We start from the raw sequence: 25600 nt of genomic DNA, 5'->3' as shown, positions 1-25600 counted from the left end.
CACTGAAGCCGCCATTCACACGTGCCCTCATATAGATTTTTATCTTCAATGATTTATTTTAATAGAGCTACCAACTATGTCGTCCTTTAGTGTCGAGTGTTTCTGGACCGCCTTCGTTATGCTTATCGTACGATGACTTTACACTCTCCGATTTTCAAATAATTAATTGAAAATGAATTAAAAAGTTTGGATATTTCAAACCGTATTATTTAGCGACCCGCCTAATTTTACCCGGATGGATTTTTTACATACAAGCCATAAATATATGTTCATTTTTATATAGATCAAAGGTGGTAAACAAGCATACAGCCTGTCTGATGGTTAACAGTTGCTGTAACCTATAATCGCCTGCAACACTAGGGGTCTTAAAATGTAATGTAGGGTGAATAAACCTTAATATAGCCTCTTTGAAGAACCCCATACTGTAGTCTTTAAATATTATATATATATATATATATATATATATATATTTAAAGGATTATATTATAGGATTATCGCTGCAAGCTAACTTATTAATTAATTATATATAAAAATATTAAGCTATTTAAAAGCTACTACATATAGTTAACAAAAATTAAATTACAGTCTGGACATAAAATGACAATGAAACAGGTTTAACATTTCGTTATTTGGGGAAAGGGATTGTTAGTAATGAAGACTGAGTATCCCATTGCTAGCAATATACCCAACCAGGTCGACCTCCTCGCGGTTCTCCCTGGAAACTATCATGGTTAATTCCTAATGAATTCATCATGATGGGCTAACTGGCCTGTTTTCATTCTCATCTATCACCCTTCACTGGTGCTCCGCCAGCGTATCCCGTTAGCGTTACCATACCATTTTCACCCAGCAAAAAAAAAACATATCGTTATTTAGAAGTAAGCGGATAAACAAACGCGAACAGAGACTGTGAATTTTATTTAAAGTTAATAAAGTAATTAAATAACAATTTAAAATGTATGTAACCGTGAAACAGTAATTTATATTCCGGCAACAAACTATATACAAGAATGTTTGCATTATAACTCATTCCGAACGGCGGAAACTTTCAAAATATGTAATTATAAAGAAATAATAACGTTTCATTGCCCACTGAATACAAAGTTCAGGCAATCTCTTCAATTTGGATGGAGTATGGGAATAATTAATGTCATACATAATTCTGTTTAGAATTTGACTGGATGTGAATGTAATTTAATAAAGAGATGGTCTTTTTTTATGCAACTTAGAATAGCAAACAAGCTGACGGCCGTCTGATGGAAAAAGGTAACCGTCGCCTATAGACATGAGCAGTAGCATGGACATAACAGAGTATACTGTTACGCCCATAATACCCCCCATGAGCTACCAACTATATACTATATACTTTTTCTACATATGTAGGACACTTTGAACAGATGTTTAGATGTTTTTTTTTAATGGGTAATAATGGAATGGTAACCTCACCCGCGCTAACGGTATACCAGTGGGTACCAGTGAAGGATGATAGGTGAGAATGAAGCAGGTCAGTTAACCCATCATGACAAATTTAACAAGAATTGTTCACGATGGTTTCCACGGGGAACTACGTGGAGGTCGACCTAATAGAGCCTAATATTGCTAGCAATGGGGCTGTCAAATTCCATTGCTAACAATCCCTTTCCCTCTTGTATTTGGATGTTTGTTACTTAATTATGATTAATCAAATATAAAGTAAATTATCAATATACTTTAACACAAAACTTTTTAATAATTAATGCAAGCGAAGCTACGGAATATTGCTACTATGTTTTTGTTAATTATCGTGTCCCATTACTGGGAAAAGGTCATGTCTATTTAGCTCTTTGTCGGACTATGTATAAATAAATGCATATAAAATTACAAACTAACTGCCCGCCCCGGCTTCGCACGGGTGTATTTATTCATTCATTGTTAAACAACTGAACAGCAATCTGTCTATCCTGTCCATATTTTTAAATATCTCCCTACTTTCTATCCTGTCGCTCACTCACACATTTTTTAAATGCAAATTTTTTCACGCATCTGTAAAAATTTTCAAACATTTTCTTTCGTACAAACCTTATTCTAATAATTACAGTCACAGTAAAAAAGCCATTCACAAAGGACGCGCTTACATACATAATATACGTAATAAATTTTTAATTATTCATATTAAAAAACCCCCCTGACACATTTTTATTAAGTTAAAAACCATTCCAACCAAACTAGTCTACATTTAAAGTTTTACATTTTAAATTTAGAACCTATGGCACCATAGATATACAAATGTGTAGACAAAGCCTTCAAATATATAACCTTCCCGAGTCGAGGGTTAAAATATTTCCCCTTGATAAATTGAAACGTACTCCCTAGACGCGTACCTGACACGGGCTTGTCACGACCACTTGTCAGGCATATTTTTATTTCAATGTCATGAAAACACAGCGTTTCGTGTTTTTTTTAATGGATGATAATGGAATGGTAACCCCGCCTGCGCTAATGGTATACGCTAGCGGGGCACCAGTGAGGGACGATAGGTGAGAATGAAAAGACAGGACAGTATGCCTATCTTGATGAATATACTTGGAATTCAACACGATGGTTTCCAGGGGGACCACGGGGAGGTCGACCTGATAGGGTATACTGTTTGCAATAGGACTGGTAGTCCACGTTATAACATGGTCACGTGGGCCCCCTGGAAACCATGATATGGAATTCAGTACACAGGTTATATATATATTGTTTTTAACTCGAACTACCAGTCCTATTACTAATAGTATACCATATCAGATCGACCTCCACGTGGTCCCTCTGGTAACCATCCAAACAATCCCTTCTCCCCAGAGATTGTTATTGAACATATAATGTACGCGTACCTACATAGTATACTATAACATAATAGATAGATAGATAGATACTCTTTATTGTTTCCTCCAAAAGATTACAACAGTAAACTTTTATAAATATAAACAATTACAAGAAATAATCACAATAGTACAACTATTTAACTGTTAAACATTTATTAACTGAAATAAAAATTACAATGTCCACCTCATTTTACAATGACCGTACGAGCTGTTAAGGCGTTAGGACGTAACAAACAGACACAATTCCATTTTCAATATTAAGGACGTGGTTTCCATAAGAGACTACTGCAGTATGAGCTCTCACAACCCCGGCCCATCAGGGGGGGAAAGGGATTGTTAGTATTGGAGACGGAGAATCCCATTGCTAGCAATATACCCAACCAGGTCGACCTCCTCGCGGTTCCCCCTGGAAACTATGATGGTTAATTCCTGATGAATTCATGATGATGGGCTAACTGGCCTGTTTTCATTCTCATCTATCACCCTTCACTGGTGCTCCGCCAGCGTATCCCGTTAGTGCAGGCGGGGTTGCCATACCATTTTCACTCATCAAAAAAAAAACCCTGGCCCATCAAAGAGCAGTTAAGCTCGAACATAAAACTGATAGCTCGCTAATATACCTTCGGTTTCACTCAAATATTCAATAACGCTCACTAGATATGCCAATAAATAATTCATTGCCCACATAAAGGTATAATCTCCGGACCATTAACCCCAATAATCTGATAGGATGGGTACAGTTTTAAACTCGTGTAAATCAATTTGTGACCCGAGTAAACCAATTATTCGAGCAATTCGGACGAAAGTTATCCGCTGGGTATAATGAATCTTGGTATGGTGAAGCGGTGATTTGACTTATGTAATTCTAAAAGTATTGTAAAAGTAGAACTATTGGCAAAACATCCCTTAAAGGGAAGGCTTATGTCCAACAGTGGACAGTGGCGTGAATTTACACAGAGGAATAACACGTGACAGGAATGGCAACGCTTATATACATGGGCGAAACAGTATACTCTGTTATGTCCATGGAATAGGCACGGTTATCACTTTCCACCAGGTGGGCCGTCAGCTTGTTTGCCATTCTAAGTTGTATAAAAAAAAAGTTAATGTCTGAAATAATAATAAAAATAATAATTCTGAAAGTGATAAAAAGTGCTGATGGTCCGTCGAGAACATACCCTGTCATACTCTGTTATGTCCAACTGGTGTATTCATCGCGACCACTAACCTGCCTTTTTATATCACCTATCACCACTCACTGGTGCCCCTCCAACGTATACCATTAGCGCAGACGGGGTTACCATTCTACTATCATTCTTTAAAAAAAAAACACCTCAGTCTCACACCTCAGGAATAGCAATGTATAATGATCATAGGTGAAACAGAATACTCTGTTATGTCCACGATACTGTTCATGTCTATAAGCGACGATTACAGCTTTCCATCAAGTGTACTGTCAGCTTGTTTGCCATTCTAAGTTGCTTTAAAAAGAAGCCCATAGTGCCACCATGTTCTTTAATAGTTGGCTATCTCAGTAGTACATTAGCAAATCTATTCTAAATAATAATTCTTATAGATAGATAAATATTGTGACATAGTGCAGTTAGAGAGTGCAAAGGTAAAAATCTATAGTACTCTGGGAAGACACCGTGTGGTCGTCACAGTTTAAAACCCAAAAATACGTCCCTATAAGAGATTACTTCAATACAATTTTTTTTCTGTACAAACAATCACAACAGCTTTAATTGATACAAAATAAACATGGGATCTTATTATGGGACCTATACGAGAATAAAGTAATGGATTTAAAAAAATATGAAAATACAAGCGAATTTAATTGCCATTTGTAAATCATATAAAAAAGACAAATTGCCAACCAGTTATATTTTTAAAATATGTTGAAAGGGGGAAGTCTATAACAAAGTTTAGAGTAACGATGGATATTCAATGGAAATTGAAACCATGATTCATTGCATCAAAGTAAAGTCAGCTATAAAGTGATCAAGCTTTTAAATTATGTACGCAGTCAGATTTGATGGGTCCTTTGATTCGTTATTGGTTATTAATTTTCCCAATTTAGGACTCCTTGAGTCCGCTTTGTAAATTGGATGCAGATAAAATAGGTTGCTGTACTTATTAAATTGAATAATAAACTAACTTTTGCCCGCAACTTCGTACATGTGGACTTTGGAGTACGTAATCAGTTTTAAATGATGTATCAAAACATAACAATTCATTTCAATTTTCAATTCAATTTATTCGCTACAATACTACATTGTGTTTACCAGAGGGAGACTTTGTACAAAAGTCGATTGCTTGGGTACCTCTGTCCCATTCGTGTTTCAACCGTGAAGCAGTTGTGTTTGCATGGCTGTGTTTCGGTTTGAAGGATAGGATATGACGTGAATTTACTGGGTACAGAGGAATAACACCTGAGTCCTCAGGAATGGCAACGCATGCGGGGTATCATGGGCAAAACAGTATACTCTGTTATTTCCATGGTACTGCTCATGTCTATAGGCGACGGTTACCACTTTTCATCAGGTGGGCCGTCAGCTTGTTTACCATTCTAAGTTGTATAAATAAAAAAGTGTTGAATATTTTTTATAAGTAACAAGCAGATATCATAAAATATAACAAAACAAAAAAAAATGAAGCAACAAAATAACCAATAATAATTGTCAAAAACTACATTACATTTAATTTACAAATGTAATGTATAGTAAGGCATAAAGTATTAAAAGAGTATTTTAAAATTCATAGATGCACTTTTCCAACAAAAGAGTATAAAGTTATTTTAATGCATTTGGTGCAATAAATATTTCAAATAAATTAATATTTCAAGTGTATACGCTTAATATTTTGGATTGAGAAGTTTATAGCCTACTTTTTATTCTAGACAATTGGAAGATATTAATTTCTGTTAGAATTTATGTAACGTATAGTTAAAATAAATGACTAAACAAACAAGTGACTCTGACAAAAAAAAAACATAAAGGCCCTACACAACTGCCAAAACTCTAGGGGCAAATAAAGTTAGACTCCCGAAGGAGGGATCGTGACGGTGGCATCTCGACGCGTCTAGAGTGATACGAAGTGTGAAGAAATAAATGGCAGGTTTATTTTGCTGTTTATTATATGAAAATTTACTATATCCCGCGGTATTGCCTTCCTTGAATTACAATAAAAATTATATGTGTCGATTAGCAATATAGCAATATTTCACTTGCAATATTTATATACTACTCCAATTACGAATTTTTTAAAAGTCTGTTATCCAAAGAATAATATTGGATAAAAGACTTTTAACATATTCGAAAATAGATATACAACTGATATGGGCGATGTCTAAATGGATAATGACCTTTTTTCAGCAATCAATGTCCAGAGGAACGCAGTATTTTTTTTTTACACAACTTAGAATGGCAAACAAGCTGACGGTCCACCTGATGGAAAGTGGTAGTCGTCGCCTATAGACATGAGCAGTACCATGGACATAACAGAGTCGTTTGCTTGGATACCTCTGTCCCATTCGTGTTTCAACCGTGAAGCAGTTGTGTTTGCATGGCTGTGTTTCGGTTTGAAGGGTGGGATATGGCGTAAATTAACTGGGTACAGAGGAATAACACCCGAGTCCTCAGGAATAGCAACGCATGAGGGGTTTCATGGGCGAAACAGTATACTCTGTTATGTACACGGTATTGCTCATGTTTATAGGCGTCGGTTACCATTTTCTATAAGGTGGGCCGTCAGCTTGTTTGCCATTCTAAGTTGTATAAAAAAATCCTGAGGACTCAGGTGTTATTCCTCTGTACCCAGTAAATTCACGCCATATACTGGATCGGTATCCATATTACCTATGTCTAGTGTCAATATGGTTTAAAATCATTTAGCTAAATCCTAAGTAATTATACTAACTTCACTTTTTAACTGTACAATGAAAATAATAAATTAAATCTGAAATTCATAAAAAAAAAATTAAAACACGATGGAAAAAAAACATCGATCCTAACGACTAGGATTTAGCATTACGTCAATTTGTATAGGGTTGTCATATCTGTGTTCTTTGGCAATCAAAAATCTGTAATTCTCGAAAATTTTGGTTAGTTAATTCAGTAAAACAAATGAGAATTAATACATAAAATATTTTGAACATTTATTATATTAAGCCTCAATTTTTTTTGGAGATAAAAAAAATTGAGGCTTGATTGAAAAAGGTAAAACATGTTTTGGAATAATTAATTCTGCTTAACTTATCGTTATAAATGCCTCTATATATATTTGTACCACTTTCAAAGCAAACAAATTTTATCTCATTTAATTTAATTTCTTTTGTTATTTTACAGTTTGATTAAGCTTCTATGCTTTACAAAACTGTAAAATAGCAAAAAGATAAACAAAATTTAAATAAAAATCTACCTTAAACAAGCGAAAACATAGTAATAACTTTAAGTATATATGTATGTACTGTTCTGTGTATTTTATATGTATATATTTAAATATCTTTACCAGTATTTATAAATATAAAATCTGCTTAGTTTGGAATTAGTGGCTAGATGGCGCTGTACAGTATTTATTTATAACTTTCCTTTTTTAAAGTTGTTTAATAATTATATGTTTTTTTTTCTATGACAACCCTATACGCGTTTCCAGGGGTCAGGACCCTACCTGTTGGATGCGGTGCCGTTAACTTAATGCCCCCGTACTTCAACTTGACAGTGTTTTTATTTTCCACCTTCTGATGAAAAATATTTTAACCAACTTCAAAAAGGAGTTGAGTGGTTCTCAATAAGCCTAATATTTTATTGTCTTTTATTGTTTTTTTAAAGGAAAAAAATATATTAAAGCAAATATACTTAGAAATTTTTTTTTGATGGGTGAAAATGATGTTATTTAATTACATTAACTTTAAATAAAATTCACATCAGCTTACTTCTAAATAACGATTTTTTTTTTTTTTGCTGGGTGAAAACGGTATACACCGCCTGCGCTAACGGGATACGCTGGCGGAGCACTAGTGAAGGGTGATAGGTGAGAATGAAAACAGGCCAGTTAGCCTATCATAATGAATTCATCAGGAATTAACCATGATAGGTTCCAGGGAGAACCGCGAGGAGGTCGACCTGGTTTGGTATATTGCTAGCAATGGGTCTTTCTCAATTCTCAGTCTTCAATTCTCAGTCTTCAATATTAACAATCCCTTTCCCCCCACACTTAGAAATTACCACCCAGTTATAAAAAGGACATAGTCGACCTTTTATTTCAGAGAAAGAACACATCCTGGTCACAGATACAAAGTCGAGGGTAAAAGCTAGTCAATGTAAATATTAGATAATTCCTACAGCATATCAGCAGCAATATATCCTAACCAATACGACATCATAACCATCAAAAAAAGAGCATATTCCTTTTTAAAAGGCCGGCAGCACACCTGCAATGCCGCTGGTGTTGCGAGTGACCGTGGACGGCGGTAGTCACTTCCTATCAGGTGAGCTGCATGCTCGGTTGCCTCCTATGTTGTAAAAAAAATTCTACAATCCAGAAAGCGTCGGTTCGAATGTCCTTAATATACTCCTATATAAAATTAACATAAAAGCCTTCCACTAATCAAACATTATACATAACAAACTTGTAAAATAATAGAAATTAAATTATCCACACGCAATTTCATATTACATCTGATAAATATTCATACGGCTTTAATAAAGTGCGAGATGAATAGAAGATCCGCTCCGTGCTCATTCAGATTTTAACCGTTCCACAGTGAGATATTTGCTTTTACACATAATATCTTAAATATATATCAGGAGTCAATTTCTCGATAATAAAAACATTTTGTGGTATGTTTTCAGTAATACATCGTTAAAATGCTAATCTATTGTAAATACCAGAAGGAGACTTTGTACAAAAGTCGATTGCATGGGTACCTTTGTCCAATTCGTGTTTCTACCGTGAAACAGTTGTGTTTGCATGGCTGTGTTTCGGTTTGAAGGGTGGGATATGGCATGAATTTACTGGGAACAGAGGAATAACACCTGAGTCCTCAGGAATGGCAACACATGGGGGGTATCATGGGCGAAACAGTATACTCTGTTATGTCCATGGTACTGCTCATGTCTATAGGCGACGGTTACCACTTTCCATCAGACGGACCGTCAGCTTGTTTGCCATTCTAAATTGGATAAAAAAAAACCTTAATGCAATTTAATATCTATCTATCTATCCTATTTAAGTGCTGCGCTCTTGTCGGTGGAACTCTTGCCACTCACTACGATTTTCGGCGAATCTCTTCACCTCTTGATACGACATGACACCAACTCCTTTCTTAATCTGCCTGGTTTAACTATGCCTTGGTCTCCCTCTTCCCCTTCCTTCTATCTTACCTTCTATTATAATGTTCATAAGTTCGTCATGTCGTATCAAGTGTCCCAACATTTTTCCCCTTCTATCCTCAATAGTTCTAATAATTTGTCTCTTTTCCTTAACCCTAAGCAATATAATAACACATGTAAAATCGACCGCCTTTATTACGATGTCTGATTAAACTTTAAACGACTCACATAACATTTGTTTGATAAAGTTATCGCACGCAATCATCGCACACATCAGAACTGGGGCACAGGATCCCAACATCACAAAGCAATAATCGAAGCACCGCTTATTAGTATACGAACTTGATAACTTTCTAAATTGCATGTTAATGACATTCCGAGATACCACAAGTTATAGATACCAGTTCTGTGTAGTACCCACTGCATTAATGTCTTACTTTATCAGCTGATTGCAATTTATAGTTCTCCTTGATAGCCGGTATCTAAATGGATTGCCTTTTACAGTATACAAAACTGAGATGTCTTAATTTTAGAGAGGTAACAAGCATATATATATATAGCATAACATAGTCTTACATTATATAGATAGAGTGTCTCCATAGAAATGCTTCGAAAAAACAGAACAACTTTTTCATACATTTTTGCGTGTTAAATAGTTATGACTGATTCCTTTATAACTTCTATATTTATTTTGTCTTAAAATTTTGCATTTTTTTATTGCGTAAACACTAATTTTATATTTTAAATAATACGTCAAGATACATTATGTGCGAAAGTATATAGAACACTGATAAAAAAAACAAGTTAGCTAATTTGACAATTAGCAGACAAAAAGTTGTTCCCCGTTTTTGAGACTCGATGCTCTATGTATATAATCTAAGAATATAGTATTATATTATCTGTGGTATAACATATATGGTATAGTATATATATATATATATATATATATATATATATATATATATATATATATATAATAATATAACTAAAAAATATACTAAAATACAAGGAAGTAATATTTAACCCCCAATGAATTTACAGGGTACAGAGGAGTAACACCTGAGTATTCAGGAATGGCAACGCACGGGAGGAATCATGGGCGAAACAGTATACTCTGTTATGTCCATGGTACTGCTCATGTCTATAGGCGACGGTTACCACTTTCAATCAAGTAAACCATCAGTTTGTTTGCTATTCTAAGTTGCATAAAATAAAAAAAAAACAAGGCAATGATATTTTTAATGAGTATCTATTAAATACGAATCTTTAAATGAAATTTTCACTTAAAGAAACTATTTTGAAAAAAGTTTTTGTCATAGCGCGCGTTAGCCGATGGAGCCTCTAGGCAGTTGCCTACACTGCCTAATGGATAATCCGGCCCTGCCTGATCTTACAAAGTTTATCACTATAGCCAAAGTGTAATATTCTCAAAGAGTGTAATAATTTATTTTCAATTATTTTTATTTACATTCTTTTATAATAGTTTTAAAAAAAATTATATTTACTTAAAATAAATTTCAAATCACGGTTTAATTCCAGTCGGCCTTAAAAGATTTTTAGCATCGTATTATAGGATAATATGTTATTAGATATTATGTAAAAAAAAAATTATTATTCCAAGAGAAACATTTGTTTGTGGTTCAGTAATCCTAAGATCATAATTATATTAGGCCAAACCTAATAATTTTACTATTAGTTTGTTTACAGTTTCTTGGGCTAAATACCCAAAACATGGGCACAAAAACCTAAGCATGGAAGATTTTTCAAGATTACTGGTAGCATTTATTTGCAAGTCACTTACTTGAAATTAGATTTAAATAGACCTAAAGATCCTACCAGTTCTATAAAGGAGATAATATCATGAAGTTGTAAATCGAGTTTAAATCCCATAGTGGAGTCTTTTGTCCATACACGTTTTTGTGAATTATCCATCAGTCGTTTTGTATCTTTCTTTCGAGTTTGGATGGCTTCAGTTCGTATATAAAATCATGTTTAGTAAAGTTATAAAGGCCAATAGAGGGCAATAGCTACGAGAGGTTATTTACCCTATAGGTCATTACGCCTTTAGCCTTTTGTTGTTCTAAGATCACCATAATACTGTTGAGTTACAGTATGCTTTGTGTATTTGTTCCTTTTAAAAGAGAAAAAAAAAAAAACACAAAGACCGACGCTAAAGAGTATTTAACGAATTTAAAAAGTAGGACAAATAATTTATTGGAATCATCATAAAACATTTATAGGTCTCTCAAAGAGAAAATTGAAATTAAAGGCTTAATTTTATATTGCAATACTAAAATGTAATGGAACAAATAAACGATTCGATTTAATATAACAAAATTAAAATTCAACAATGGTAGTTATGAAATATTGTTGTACGGTGAAGACCGCACACACCCTAAGAAGGCAGTTGTTTCCACGCTTAGCAGGCATATTGGCAACCGCAGTTAGGCTTTGGTGACCTTTTAAGAGGGACGCTTATGCCCATCCCTCGTCAATTAAGTTCTTTTAATCACCTCTTACGACACTAACAGAAAATTAAAGGATGTTCCATTGCAGGTTGGGAGCAGCCAGCATTTTAAATATAGAACTTGCATTATAAATTTTCAATTAAAACCTGCTACTATTTTCTCGGTTTGCAAGCTCTATTAACTCGGCTCTCTTTGGGCCACTTAATCCATTACAAATGCTCATTGCAGAATAATCTGACAAGATTTATTTAGACGTTTATTCTCTGTGAATTGTCAAGTATTGTCTCTTAGCTTTATCTCTGTATTTATGACCAAGCGACTCCTGCAACTCAGCTATCTTAAAATAGTTTATATAGTAAGAAATATTGTAAGTAAAAAAAGTGGAAAACACCAGAAGGATACACAAAGGGAGACCTTGTACAGATGTCGTTTGCTTGAGCATCTATGTCCCATTCGTGTTTCAACCGTGAAGCAGTTGTGTTTGCATGGCTGTGTTTCGGTTTGAAGGGTGGGATATTGCGTGAATTTACTGGGTATAGAGGAATAACACCTGAGTCCTCAGGAATGGCAACGCATGGGGGGTATCATGGGCGAAACAGTATACTCTGTTATGTCCATGATACTGCTCATGTCTATAGGCGACGGTTATCATTTTCCATCAGGTGGGCCGTCAGCTTGTTTGCCATTCTAAGTTGCATAAGAAAAAACAACAAAAAATGCATTTACTATATGATAATGAGAATTCCAATGGACTTTCGAAAAACTAAAGCTTTTTCTACTAGCACTGAACGAGATTGGTCGGTACCACAATTTTAATTTTACCTTTCATTGATCAGGATAATAATTGTGTACCACAAAAATAACCATCTTCAATTGTGGCAAAACCAGTTTTTTTTATTTAAAAATTAAACTTCTAACCTGATTTTGATAAAATTTCTATTCTATAGAACCAATCTGTAAGTATATCCTTTCAGATAAAAAAAAAACAATTTTAAATGGGTTTACAATTGACAGAGTTATGTAGTAATGAACATTAAAAAAGAACATACAAAAGCTGAATTGCGAACCTTATTAATTTTTAAGTCGGTTGAAAAGTAGCTTATATCATTTTTCATTACATATAACACATTTTATAAAGACTAATTAAGTAATTAAGGCGGAAAGAGGTAACTAACAAACTCACTTTTATGTTTTTTTTTTTATACAACTTAGAATGGCAAACAAGCTGGCGGCCCATCTGATGGAAAGTGGTAACCGTCGCCTATAGATATGTGCAGTACCATGGACATAACAGAGTATACTGTCGCGCCCATGATACCGCCCATGTGTTGCCATTCTTGAGGACTCATGTGTTATTCCTCTGTACCCAGTAAATTCACGCCATATCCCACCCTTCAAACAGAAACACAGCCATGCAAATACAACTGCTTCGCAGTTGAAACACGAATGGGACAGAGGTACCCAAGCAATCAACTTTTGTACAAAGTCTCCCTCTGGTAATCTAATGTTTACAATATTAGTGTCTAAAAATAAATATATCAACTAAATCCCAGACAAGTTAAATAGGGCACTAATTTTATCATTTCTAATAGACTTTAAACATTATGATGAGGAAATTTGTCAAAAAGTTCTTAACAAAAATCAATACTCAAACATTGGGAATTGTGAAATGTATACATAAACATTTCTGGCCCACACCCTTTCGGGCTTTCAGTTTGACGAGATACAAAAATATGTATTCAAACGTCGTAATTCAATACCGTTATCGGGTGTCTGTATCGAGATCTCTATACATATAACGCTTTTAAAAACATTATTCCTTGCTGATAAAAAAAATCAGTAGTAAATAGCAATAAAACAAATACTGACAACATACGTACATACATATCTGTCACGCCTGTCTCCCATTAGGGTAGGCAGAAACAATAGAACACTAAATGCTTTGATACTGACAACAATCAAGCAAAATTATTACGTGTACTAAATTCATATTAGTAATTTAAAATGAAAGTTAATATTAAATTAAATAATACAAAATTAATGTTATATATAAAGATGGACAGATACTCTTTATTGTTTCCTCCATAAGATTACAATAGTAAACTTATTATAGATACAAACAATTACAAGAAAATATGGGTTTATATTATTTTTGTTTATTTTGTTTTATGCAACCTGATCAAAAATGGTAACCGTCGCCTATAGACATGAGCAGTACCACGGACATAACAGAGTATACTGTTTCGCCTCATGCATTGCCGTTACTGAGAACTCTCAACTCAGGTGTTATTCCTCTGTACCCTGTAAATTCACTGCCATATCCTACCTACTCTTCAAACCATAACACAGCCATGCAAACACAACTGTTTCACGGTAGAAACACGAATGGAACAGAGGTACACAAGCAAACGAGTACAAAGTCTCCCTCTGGTTATTAAACTTTATTGTACATACTTATTAGTGCTTACCTCTGTCATATTTTTTATGTATTATTTATACATAAAAAATATGACAGAGGTAAGCAAATGTACAAAAGCGAGCTTAACTCTAAAAGAGTTCTCATCCAGCAAAAAGGTTTGTTTATATTATTGTATTCAAATATAAAATGGGATTGAATTAATTACAAACATTCATTTTAGAGAATAAGCGAGATAAAGCCAGTGAAATTGTTAGCTTATTTTGTATCTTATTAGTATCGCGTCAAAGTTTACAATTCAATTGTTAACTTTGGATTTTGGAAATAATAATTCTCATAATATAATGAAATCTTACGTATAATTGCTATTTTTCTATAACCAGATAAATCAGTTAGCGATTGTTTTTATTTTTTTTTTATTTTTAGAATGTGTCCTCGTATCAATAGAACAAAGAGAACACAAATAAAGGCATATAGTGATTATAAAACTCCCGTGTAATTTTTTTATTTATTCTTTATTAATCACATAATAAAATACGGGCTTAATGCTATGTATATAGTGCACCTTAACAACCTTTGCAAAAATAGAAATAGTATTATGTGGTAAAAAAAATATTGAAAATTGTTTTTGTCAAATGTCGTGACGTTTGTTTACGCTAATTTCCAAAACCGCTAAACCAATTTTAATGAAATTTTGTAAATATATATTATTTGCTCCAAATTGAGAGAGAATGAGAGATACTTTCTATACTGATAAGAAGAAATAGACACGATAGGTGGAGATAAAAGGCAAAACAACGTTTGTTAGAATCAGATACAATTTTATTTATAATATATTAAAAATTCCCGAATCTAACAATATGAATAGAGACAAGATACTATCGAAACAAAGGCATCTATTGAAAATGTGTATTTGTTACTTGTACGAAACATAGAAGTGTAGAATTTTGTGATTCAATCTTTATTATTCTCTTCTAAGAATCTACAGAATCATCGATACCTATTAATAAAGTATTGTATTATTTGAAACAAGTTTATTTTTAATTTAATCAACAAGACAATATTTCCAATTATTATATAAATCAATATTCTACTAATATTTATTTTATAGCAAACAATCTGATGGCCCACCTGATGAAAAGTGATAAATGTCGCCTAAGTGTCCATAGGGATATAACAGAGTATACTGTATCGCCCATGATACCCTTCATGCGTTGCCATTCCTGAGGATTAAGGTATTATGGCTTTATACTCTGTAATTTCACGACCATACCCCATTCTTAAAACTAAAACATAGTCACGCATCACAACTGCTTCACGGTAGAAACACGAATGAGTCAGAGGTACCCAAGCACATGACTTTTGTACAAAGTGTTCCTCTCGTAAAACTAATAAAGTACAAGAATACATATAACAGAAATAATTAAGCAAAAATATAACTATTTCTCGTCGTAGCCCGTTCATTGGAATGCTACATAATTTATAATATATTATGTATATATGTATCTTATAGTTGCTTCAACTCGAGCAAAAGCGGAATGTATGAAACACTTCGCAACTAACTTTGCATCTTCTATTCTCAAAGCATTCCTACAAGTTTTATTCTATAGATTCAAACAGTACAGCTCATTGTACATTTATAGAACGAAAAGTATTCACTTTTACAAACTCTATACGATGTCAAATGTCGTAGCAACAGAAATATTTTGCAAATCATGTGCCTCTAACTAGACTCAAGATTTCATGACAATTCTCAAAGACATTGCTCAAAGGAATATCAATATAAAGCCATTTAAACTTGCGCAGTTCCAATTTGCCTGTATATTTTAAAAGCAGAAATTTGAAATATTAATAATTTATTTATGCTAACAATATTATATTGTATTGTACTGAGAACGACTGGATTTTGTATAAAATAGATCGTAGGAAAAAGATTGAAGGAGATCGTCAGTACAATATCGAACATTACTTAAGATATCGAGGACGATACAAATAAAGTAACAAACTGCCACCTTTTAATTACAACTTACATTAGTTTCTATAATTACCAATGAAATAAAACAGAACTTAAAATTTTCAAGAACTGTATTTGAGAGAGAGTAATAATGACAATGTCAATCCAAATGATCGACAAATCAATTTTGTGATTTTAATATAACAACGATTGGTGTAACTTGCGTGTATTTTAGTCGAGAAAGCTCGACTAGTTGGACCATCCGGGACCTTAGTCATGATAGTACAGGGTACTATAGCGCTCGTACAGGGCTGCTCATATCCGAAATTAGTCGAGGTTTCTCGACTAAAATACATATAAGTTAATCCGATATCTATTTTATTAAAATATAATATATACCTATGATATTTTTAATGATAAAATTTTGTGATTTCTTATGAAATGTTAAGACAAATTAAACTTAATACGGCTTTCATTTAACATTTTCAATTCATCTGATATTTTTGCGACTAACATAGTCGACTATATTCCTATTTCTGATACGATTCTCATGATTATTTTTATAACAGAATTGTTCCTTCCGTATTATTTGATCAGATCGTTGGAACTACCATTTTCTTGAGCATTGAAATTGTTGTCATGCTTGGCAGGCGAATTTGCAACCGCAGTTAGGCTTTTAAAGATGTTTTAAGAGGTGCGTTAGTGCCCATCCTTTGCCATCCCTTAATCGATTCTTACGATACCCACGGAAAAGGAAGGGGTGGCTTATTCTATGCTGGGTACCACACAACGAAAAATCACTTAATGATCTAAATGAATTGATTTTATTTTACTGTTAGACAAACGAGCAGACGATCCATCTGATGGTAAGCGGCTACCGTCGCTCATAAACACCTGCAACACGAGAGGGATTGCTTACGCGTTGCCGACCTTGAAATTGTAGGTATATTTGATCAATATATTGCATTACACGTCGCCAGATTGGATACAAACAACGAAAATATGTCTAATACAAAACAGCGTTGTACCAAACAATTCAAGGCCACGCACGCTTCCCTTTGGCAATATAACTCCCATCTTTTTGACATACCCCCGTCGGGAGGTATGGAGTCTGTACATTGGATTTACATAAAGGGTTGAATGCCTTCACTTCATATATATTTGCTTTGACAAACAGCGAATGAACTACACTCGGAACACGAATCAACGCTCTAGTATGTAAATTCAGTTTTAAGTGTTAAACATGTAAAAAGTATTTTAGGGCTAAATTACATTTCCTAAATTATGAAATATAGGACAAATTTATATTAAACTAATAGAATAATGAACTTAGAATACCACTACTGCTCTTTATACGGAAATAACACACAAAGGGATCTTCAAATTTTATTTTAAAACAAATTAATAGCGAAATATTCGATAGACACATTTTTTTATACCACTGAGGATGGCAAACAAGCATACGGCCCTCCTGATGGTAAATGGTTACCATAGCCTATAAACGCTTGCAATACCAGGGGTATTACGCGCGCATTGCCGACCCTAATAAAAGCTCTTTACCCCTTTTTTGAAGAACACCATGCTGTACTCTCTAGAAAAAACCTCGACATTACACCGATGAAATGAAGAAATTTATGAGATGAAAAAAATGAATTTGAAATATAATAGAGTACATTGAAAAAATCATATAGGTACATTACATTTACTGCGTGAATTTACTGGGTACAGAGGAATAACACCTGAGTCCTCAGGCATGGCAACGCATGGGGGGGTATCATGGGCGAAACAGTATTCTCTGTTATGTCCATGGTACTGCTCATGTCTATAGGCGACGGTAACCACTTTCCATCAGAAGGGCCGTCAGCTTGTTTGCCATTCTAAGTTGTATAAAAAAAAAATTTGCAATTCATCCAGTGTTGCGAGTGCTCATAGGCAGTAGTCACTTACTATCAGGTCAAACGTATGCTCGTTTGTTCCCCGTGTTATAAAAAATAACAAACAAGATTTTACTTCATTGAAAATCGACGACTTAGTCACAAAGTTAATATAAAATCTCGGACTAAGAGTACCGATTCGAAAGCGAATAAAAACCGGTTCGGAATTAGCGGTATAATAGAATAATAAATACATAAAAAATATACAGATGAATTAACAACCTCCTCTTATTGTAAGTCGTAAAATATACCTCATAATTTAAAACATGAATTTTACAAATTAAAAAGGTCAAAGCCAAAACACACAAAAGTCCAAACAATTTCTCTCGCAAGCACGGGCACGGTTAACAAACATGTACTGTTATAAAATATGGGCGTTTCAAGGTTGTCCAACACAAAGTTTCTGCTATAAATCAAATCATCTTTACAATAATTATTTAGTAAGATAATGACTGGTTGTTAAAATCGTCCGTTACTCAAGTGACGCGTGACGGGTAATTAAAATGTTTGATAATATTGATAATAGACGCGATGACGAGAATTTGTACTCGCGCAAATTTATTAGAACTTATTTCAAAATATTATTCCAATACTTTATTAGATTTTATGTTCTTATTTCAGATATTATCTTTTATATAATCCTGTTTTTATAATTCAATAAACAGTTTGATAAGTTACGATTGTAAAATTGTTAATTTTTTGTTTTTTATACAACTTAGAATGGCAAACAAGCTGACGGCCCACCTGATGGAAAGTGGTAACCGTCGCCTATAGACATGAGCAGTACCATGGGCATAACAGAGTATACTATTTCGCCCATGATAACCCCCATGCGTTGCCATTCCTGAAGACTCAGGTGTTATTCCTCTGTACCCTGTAAATTCACGTCATATCCCACCCTTCAAACCGAAACACAGCCATGCAAACACAACTGCTTCACGGTAGAAACACGAATGGGACAGAGGTAATCAAGCAATCGACTTTTGTACAAAGTCTCCCTCTGATAATGAACAAGTAGAAGACAATTTTGTACTAGTGACGATATTAGTTTCGTTGACGAGAATTTGTACTCACATAAATTCATAAAATTGTTGTATAAAAATATTACCTATTTCTAAACAATATTGTAAACAATTGATTTTGCATTCTTAACTCAAAGTTTTTATTATTTAAATCATTATATTTTTCTAATTTAATAACCAGATATTCAGCTAATTTTTGACAGTCAAAAATTTTTACTCTTCTGACGAGAATTTGTACACACACAAATTTATAAAAAAATATATCAAGACAATTTCTTATTTCTTATTATCCGTATGTATGTGTGTTAATTTTACTAATTTACGAATATGGGACGCTTGTCCCCCTTGCGCCATTAGTGAACATTGGCAAAGAAACCAGTGAAAGATAACAGGTGCGGAAGTCATTAGGGTCAGTTGTACAACTAACCCATAATGACGAATTAACCTAATCACAATCATGTTCAGTGGTGACTGTATGGAGGTCAACCTGGCCATTATCCTTGGTAGCTTTAACCCGCGACTTCGCTCATGTGACCAAGATATATTCACTGACCAACCTATTCCCATAAAAAGTAGCTTACGTCTTTTTCCATCCTATATATGTTAATATATACCAAATTTCATAGTTATTAGACAAGCTGTTAAGGCGTCAAGAAGTAACAAACAAACAAACTTATATTTATAATAGATTACTCAAAAACCTTTCCACTCATAATACAATGTCAAAATCACAATAGCAATACAATGTGTTATTATACATACATACATACATATTTGTCACGCCTGTCTCCCATTAGGGTAGGCAAAAACAATGAAACCTCTTTCGCTTCTTCCACATTCATCAATCAAAAATTCGTCAATTTTTTTGTGTTATTATTATTTTTATATATAGTGGCCTAAAATTATTTCTTTACGAATTCCGCGCTGACATTGAATATTTTTTCCTCAATCAATAGGGATCTTAAGCAGGGCAACACAGGGCTAATCCTGTGTCACCCTGACGTAAGCCGAGAAGGTAGTTTCTTTATAGAAGCAATATATTAAATTATAAAATGCTTGCTTTTCTAATTTTAGCAACGGGATAGTACAAAGGAACATTATACTCGTATATTTCTTGCGAAATTAGCCGGGAATAATTTACCGTAAACTGGTACAAACCCTCGGGCCGTGTGCTCTTGTAGTAGTAAATTAGCGTGTACATAAAACATATAATATACTAATAATAACATAATAAATATACTCACGACTATAATGTCTAATGAGATAGTCAGAGGCACTTTTAAATGGAAGACAATAAAATGTTTTTTTTTTAATGGATGATAATGGAATGGTAATCTCGCCTTGCGCTAAACAGTAAGAGATGATTGGTGAGAATTAAAGGCAGGTTGGTTAGCCCATCGTGATGACTACACTTGGACATACATATCTGTCACGCCTGTCTCCCATTAGGGTAGGCAGAAACAATGGAACGCCAAATGCCACTTGGAAATCAGAACGATGATTTCCAGAAGATACCACGTGGGGGTCGACCTGACAGCTATGACTGTGACAGACTAGCAGTTGCTAGTTTGTCACAGTCATAGCTGTCAGGTCGACCTTAGTTAATAATCATCATTACTAACAATTCCTTCCCTCCCCCCCACAATAGACTAGTACTACAATAGTAAACGATATACTCTGGTGAGGTACCAGTGAAGGATTATAGATGAAGATGAAAGCAGGAATCGCGAATTCACTAGGAACTAACCGAAATAATTTGTAAGGGAAACTGCGTGGAGGTCGACCAGCTTGGGTACACTGCTAAAACTATTACCGCTAGCCCTGTTACCAGCAATCCTTCTCACCAGTCAGAAGCATTTTTTTTTATACCACTGAAAGCACACGACCCACCTTATGATAAGCGGTTACCGTAGCCTATGAACGCTTGCAATACCAGGGGTATTACGCGCGCGTTGCCGACCCTGAAGAAATCTCTTTATTTTAAATTGACGCACGGAATTTCTAGTATTGGTCAAATTGGAACTTACGACATATACCGTTTCTAAATCAAGGTTGTCATTTAATCATGTGTAAACTGCAGGTAACTATAAATAAATAGTGTACCATCATGCCGCAACGGTCTCGAGTAATATCCCGTATAAACCATACAATAAGTTTCTTTTAAAAGTAAAGTTCCTTTTAAAAGTAAAAGACACTTGAGTGGCCTTTTTGTGAAGCAACAAATTCAAGTGCTAACATATGGTTGACTATTCAATAGTTTCAAGTGAATGCCCTTCTCTGTTTAAGTTTATTAGAAAAAAAAATATATATACGAATATATATATGTAAATAAAATTGTGCATTAAAGTTTATATATATATATATATATATATATATATATATATATATATATATATATATATATATATATATATATATATATATATATATATATATATATATATATATATATATATATACATATATATATATATATATATATATATATATATATATATATATATATATATATATATTACATTTAGGACTTAACACCGGACGGTGTTACGTCCATCAAATGTAACAGAAGCCTCCTCCTTGGGAGGTTCTGCTAGTAGTTGCCACGCTTAACAGGCCAATTGGCGGATTGGCAACCACAGCTAGTCTTTAGTGATGTTTTAAGAGAGACGCTGTTAAGTGATTACCGTCGCTCATGATCACCCACAACACCAACGGCATTGCAGGTGTGCTGCCGGCCATTTAAAAAGGAATATGCTCTTTTCTTGAAGGTTATGATATCGTATCGGTTCGGAAATACTGCTATAAACTATGATTATAAGTGACTACAGTTAAATAGTCTTAAAAGATTCGTGATAAAATTTATAATTTCCGAAACATATTTACATTTACATAGATACATTTTAATAACCTATCATATAATGTGAACCTATTCAGTTAGTCAATATACAATTAGTTTCATGATTTCTATTTTCGAGTCATCCATCATCCGTCCTTAATTAGGAAATAGGAAGGCTGCATGTAAAAATATATATTAATGAACAAACCGACGGAAGAAAAAAGACATGCGAAAAACATTTCTTATTTAACTATCGCGGAAAATTTTTATATTCTAACGAGCTTAAAAATAGGAGATATAAATTTAGTAAACGTAGTTATTTGTTGTATGTACACGAATTTAACAATTGTCGATTATTATTAATTCAAAAATAAATTCTTAAATACATAATAATTATTATTATAATATTTAATTATTGTATTATATTGTCAAATCTTTATTATACATAATTTACATTGGACATATTAAAAAAATTAACATTCAATGGCGAACTTATCCTACAGAAAAATCTCCTACAATCAACTTAATTATTTATTTCATTAAAAAAAATATTATTTATTAAAATTGTTCCCATCGTGTTTAATATGTATGTATAATTTCGGATATGGTCTAAAAAACGATATATATATTCCAAAAACTCCAGAAACAACATTAGGAATTACAATTGTAACTTTGCATATTTTAATTTATTTTTATAATCAATCAATACACATAATAAAATTGTAACTGGCCGCTGTCTGTACATAGAGATATACACGAGAAGGCTTTATGAAAGCAATAGAACCCAAAACAACGACTTTTAGAATGTTTGTCTGTACATTTGTGCACGCTAATCTCACAAACGGCTTAACCGATTTGAATGCGGTTTTCACTAATGCGTTGCAGATTACTCCATTTAATATTTAGTTTTTGTTTTATTTCAATCGTTTCATAAATAAAAAAAACAGTTGTATCAATCTAAAGAATCTCACATAAAATGCTATAAAATAACCGATCAGTTGAACTGGTTGAAACTTTATTATTATTATTATTACTTATGATAATAATAAAAAAAATTATATTAGTATTGATTTTCGAAAATTCTGTCTATCGCGCTAAGCCGATAATAATAATCAATTTAGGCAAATATTTTAATTACAATAGATATAAATGTCTACAATCAAATTTAATTAAATACGAGAGAATTATTTTCTAATTAATTATTTTTACAAACTTTTACAAAAATCGAAGACTAGATTATACCACAAACAGTATAAAATAAAATTAATTGTTACATTCAATGCCTTGTCCGAACGATTGAATTATGTATATAGCGACAGATTATAAACGGTAGCCTAGGACGTCAGAAATATTAAGTTGAACTAAGCAACTCGCATTATTAATTCAAAAAGATCAGAAGGTCGAAGGTCATCGCTGGAACACAATGTGATCGCTCCTTTCTATTCACAGAATACGGAGACGCGATTACGGGAACAAAGCACATGTCAGTATAAATAAAAATTGGTTTCAAAAAAAAAACGACTACAATGTGCCAAAACCTATTTTTTATGCAACTTAGAATGGCAAACAAGCTGACGGCCCATCTGATGAAAAGTGGTAACCGTCGTCTATAGACATGAGCAGTACCATGGACATAACAGAGTATACTGTTTCGCCCATGATACCACCCATGCGTTGCCATTCCTGAGGACTCAGGTGTTATTCCTCTGTACCCTGTAAATTCACTGCTATATCCCACCCTTCAAACCGAAACACAGCCATGCAAACACAATGCTTTACGGTTGAAACACGAATGGGACAGAGGTACTCAAGCAATCGACTTTGTTTGTTTATACTTGTTTCTATTTTAAAACTAAACTACTGAATCGATTTTAATAAGATTTTTATGAAAATAATCTGTAAAAAAAGATAAAGAAGAATTTTCCAAATCGGTTTAGAACTGACGGAGTTTCGAGATAACAAACATTAAGAAATACGACCAAATTCACCTCCTTCTTTTTAAAGTCGATTCAAAATTTAATATATTAAAAATAAAACACTATATACCAGGCCATTTGGCCAGTATGATAATTGTAAGCCAATATCGTCATTTTTATAAATTTATTGCAGGTTATTATTGAATTTGTAAGGAATAAAAGAGGCAAAATGCTGGGCCACCTTATACGATATGACGATTTTTTTAAGAGCATAGTAGAAGGAAAGATAGAGGGCAAAAGAGGAAGAGGAAGACCGAGAATTAACTACATGGGACAGATAAAGGAAACACTAGGCGTCATGTCGTATAGGGAGATAAAGGATATGGCCTGGGATAGAGCTGGCTGGAGGAAGATAGATGAATTAGTTGCACCGACAAGAGGAAACTCTTAAATTAAAAGAAGGAAAGTCTAGACTGTACAGTCACAATTCAATTAAAATTAAACTACAATCAAAATAAATGGAAAAATTTTATAACTCCGTTAATGACTTTTGTTCTAGTGAATAAATACTGCAGTGAAAAAGAAATTGATGAGTGGATTTGACATTTTAATTATATATATATATATATATATATATATATATATATATATATATATATATATATATATATATATATTTTTTTTTTTTTATTATTAGTATTACGATAATACAATGGGTGAAACAGTATACTCTGTTATGTCCATGGTACTGCTCATGTCTATAGGCGACGGTTACCACTTTCCATCAGGTGGGCCGTCAGCTTGTTTGCCATTCTAAGTTGTATAAAAAAAAAACTTCTAAATATTTAATTTAATGCTTTTTGTATTATTTTTTTTTTAATAAAATAATACATAATTTCAGAAACAATGTACTTTGTATTTTGTTTATTTTTTTTATTAAATGACTAATAACTAATATGACTACATTCACGTGTTAATTATCTCCATTGGATTCTATAAAAACTTACAATTGGATTAATTATTATTGTAATTGGTTTCAGGATCATAATAAAAATTATTTTTCCATATGTACACATAATAGATATGTTTATATATGTGCACAAATTTAATAGAAAGATCACTTATTTGTTTTTTTTTAAATATTTCAAGTGCTTTTGTGTACGTAAATTAATTAATTGTAAACAAATCAAAATTTTAACCATTAACAAAAAATATTATTTTACCACAGCCTTTTTCCTTATTACGAGTATAAAATGTTTACAATAAAAACATTGTTTACCCATTTCTAAAAACATAATAAAGCTGATACAAAGATAAAGACAAATATACTTTTTTTGTTTACAATAATTACAATCAAACTCACCTGCATTGTTAATTAACAATAACAAAAACCTACTACTCTTTTTTACCATCGTAATGGAAACAAACAGAAAATATTAAAATATTATTTGGTTATGAAATTTAAGATTTATATTTTATTCGCCTTTGCCATGTTATAGACAAAGAGAATTATAAAAAAGAAATCGATTTTATAAAAAAAAAAGTATCTCAAAGATTTCCAGCTGACGTAACTCACACATTCATTACTAAAGCCTTAGCACACTAACTTCAAACTTCACATCGAGTGACGACGGTATCACAAAGCGACGCGACCACCCCACACCGAGGGTGAATGGGCACTGAAACATCGCTAGCAAGACAAGGGTAGGTAAGCATTCCCCCCGACTCGACCCTAACAAAAATGCATACACAATATAGGTATTAAGCGAAAAAAATTTTAGACGGAATGCGAGACGCGTTTAGGAAGGCTCTCTCTTATTGTACACTTAATGTTTTGGTCGCTTTGTATACGTAGTTTGAATTACATTTGAGTTCC

General features: G+C 33.2%; 1 protein-coding gene across 11 annotated transcripts in view; it reads right to left on the bottom strand.

Annotated features, from left to right (window-relative positions):
- The window catches only part of LOC113516486 (apoptosis-stimulating of p53 protein 1), a 459324-nt gene that overhangs the window by 127144 nt on the left and 306580 nt on the right, over positions 1 to 25600 (bottom strand). For 2 of the 11 annotated variants that reach the window (XM_052894324.1, XM_052894329.1), the window contains exon 1: positions 25301 to 25379. The exons of 5 other annotated variants lie outside the window; for them this stretch is intronic. The gene's annotated coding sequence lies outside the window, so the exon portion shown is untranslated. Of the gene's footprint in view, positions 1 to 25087; positions 25103 to 25300; positions 25399 to 25600 lie in introns of those variants that run through there. 4 more of the 11 variants (XM_031910962.2, XM_031910964.2, XM_052894326.1 and 1 more) reach the window with 4 other exon arrangements.

The sequence above is a fragment of the Galleria mellonella genome, unplaced genomic scaffold (assembly GCF_026898425.1).
Source record: "Galleria mellonella isolate WM207_F2 unplaced genomic scaffold, CSIRO_AGI_GalMel_v1 utg21, whole genome shotgun sequence".
In the NCBI taxonomy this organism is placed as follows: domain Eukaryota; kingdom Metazoa; phylum Arthropoda; class Insecta; order Lepidoptera; family Pyralidae; genus Galleria; species Galleria mellonella.
The sequence above is the reverse complement of the archived record's forward strand: the minus strand, read 5'-3'. Positions and strand labels throughout refer to the sequence as shown.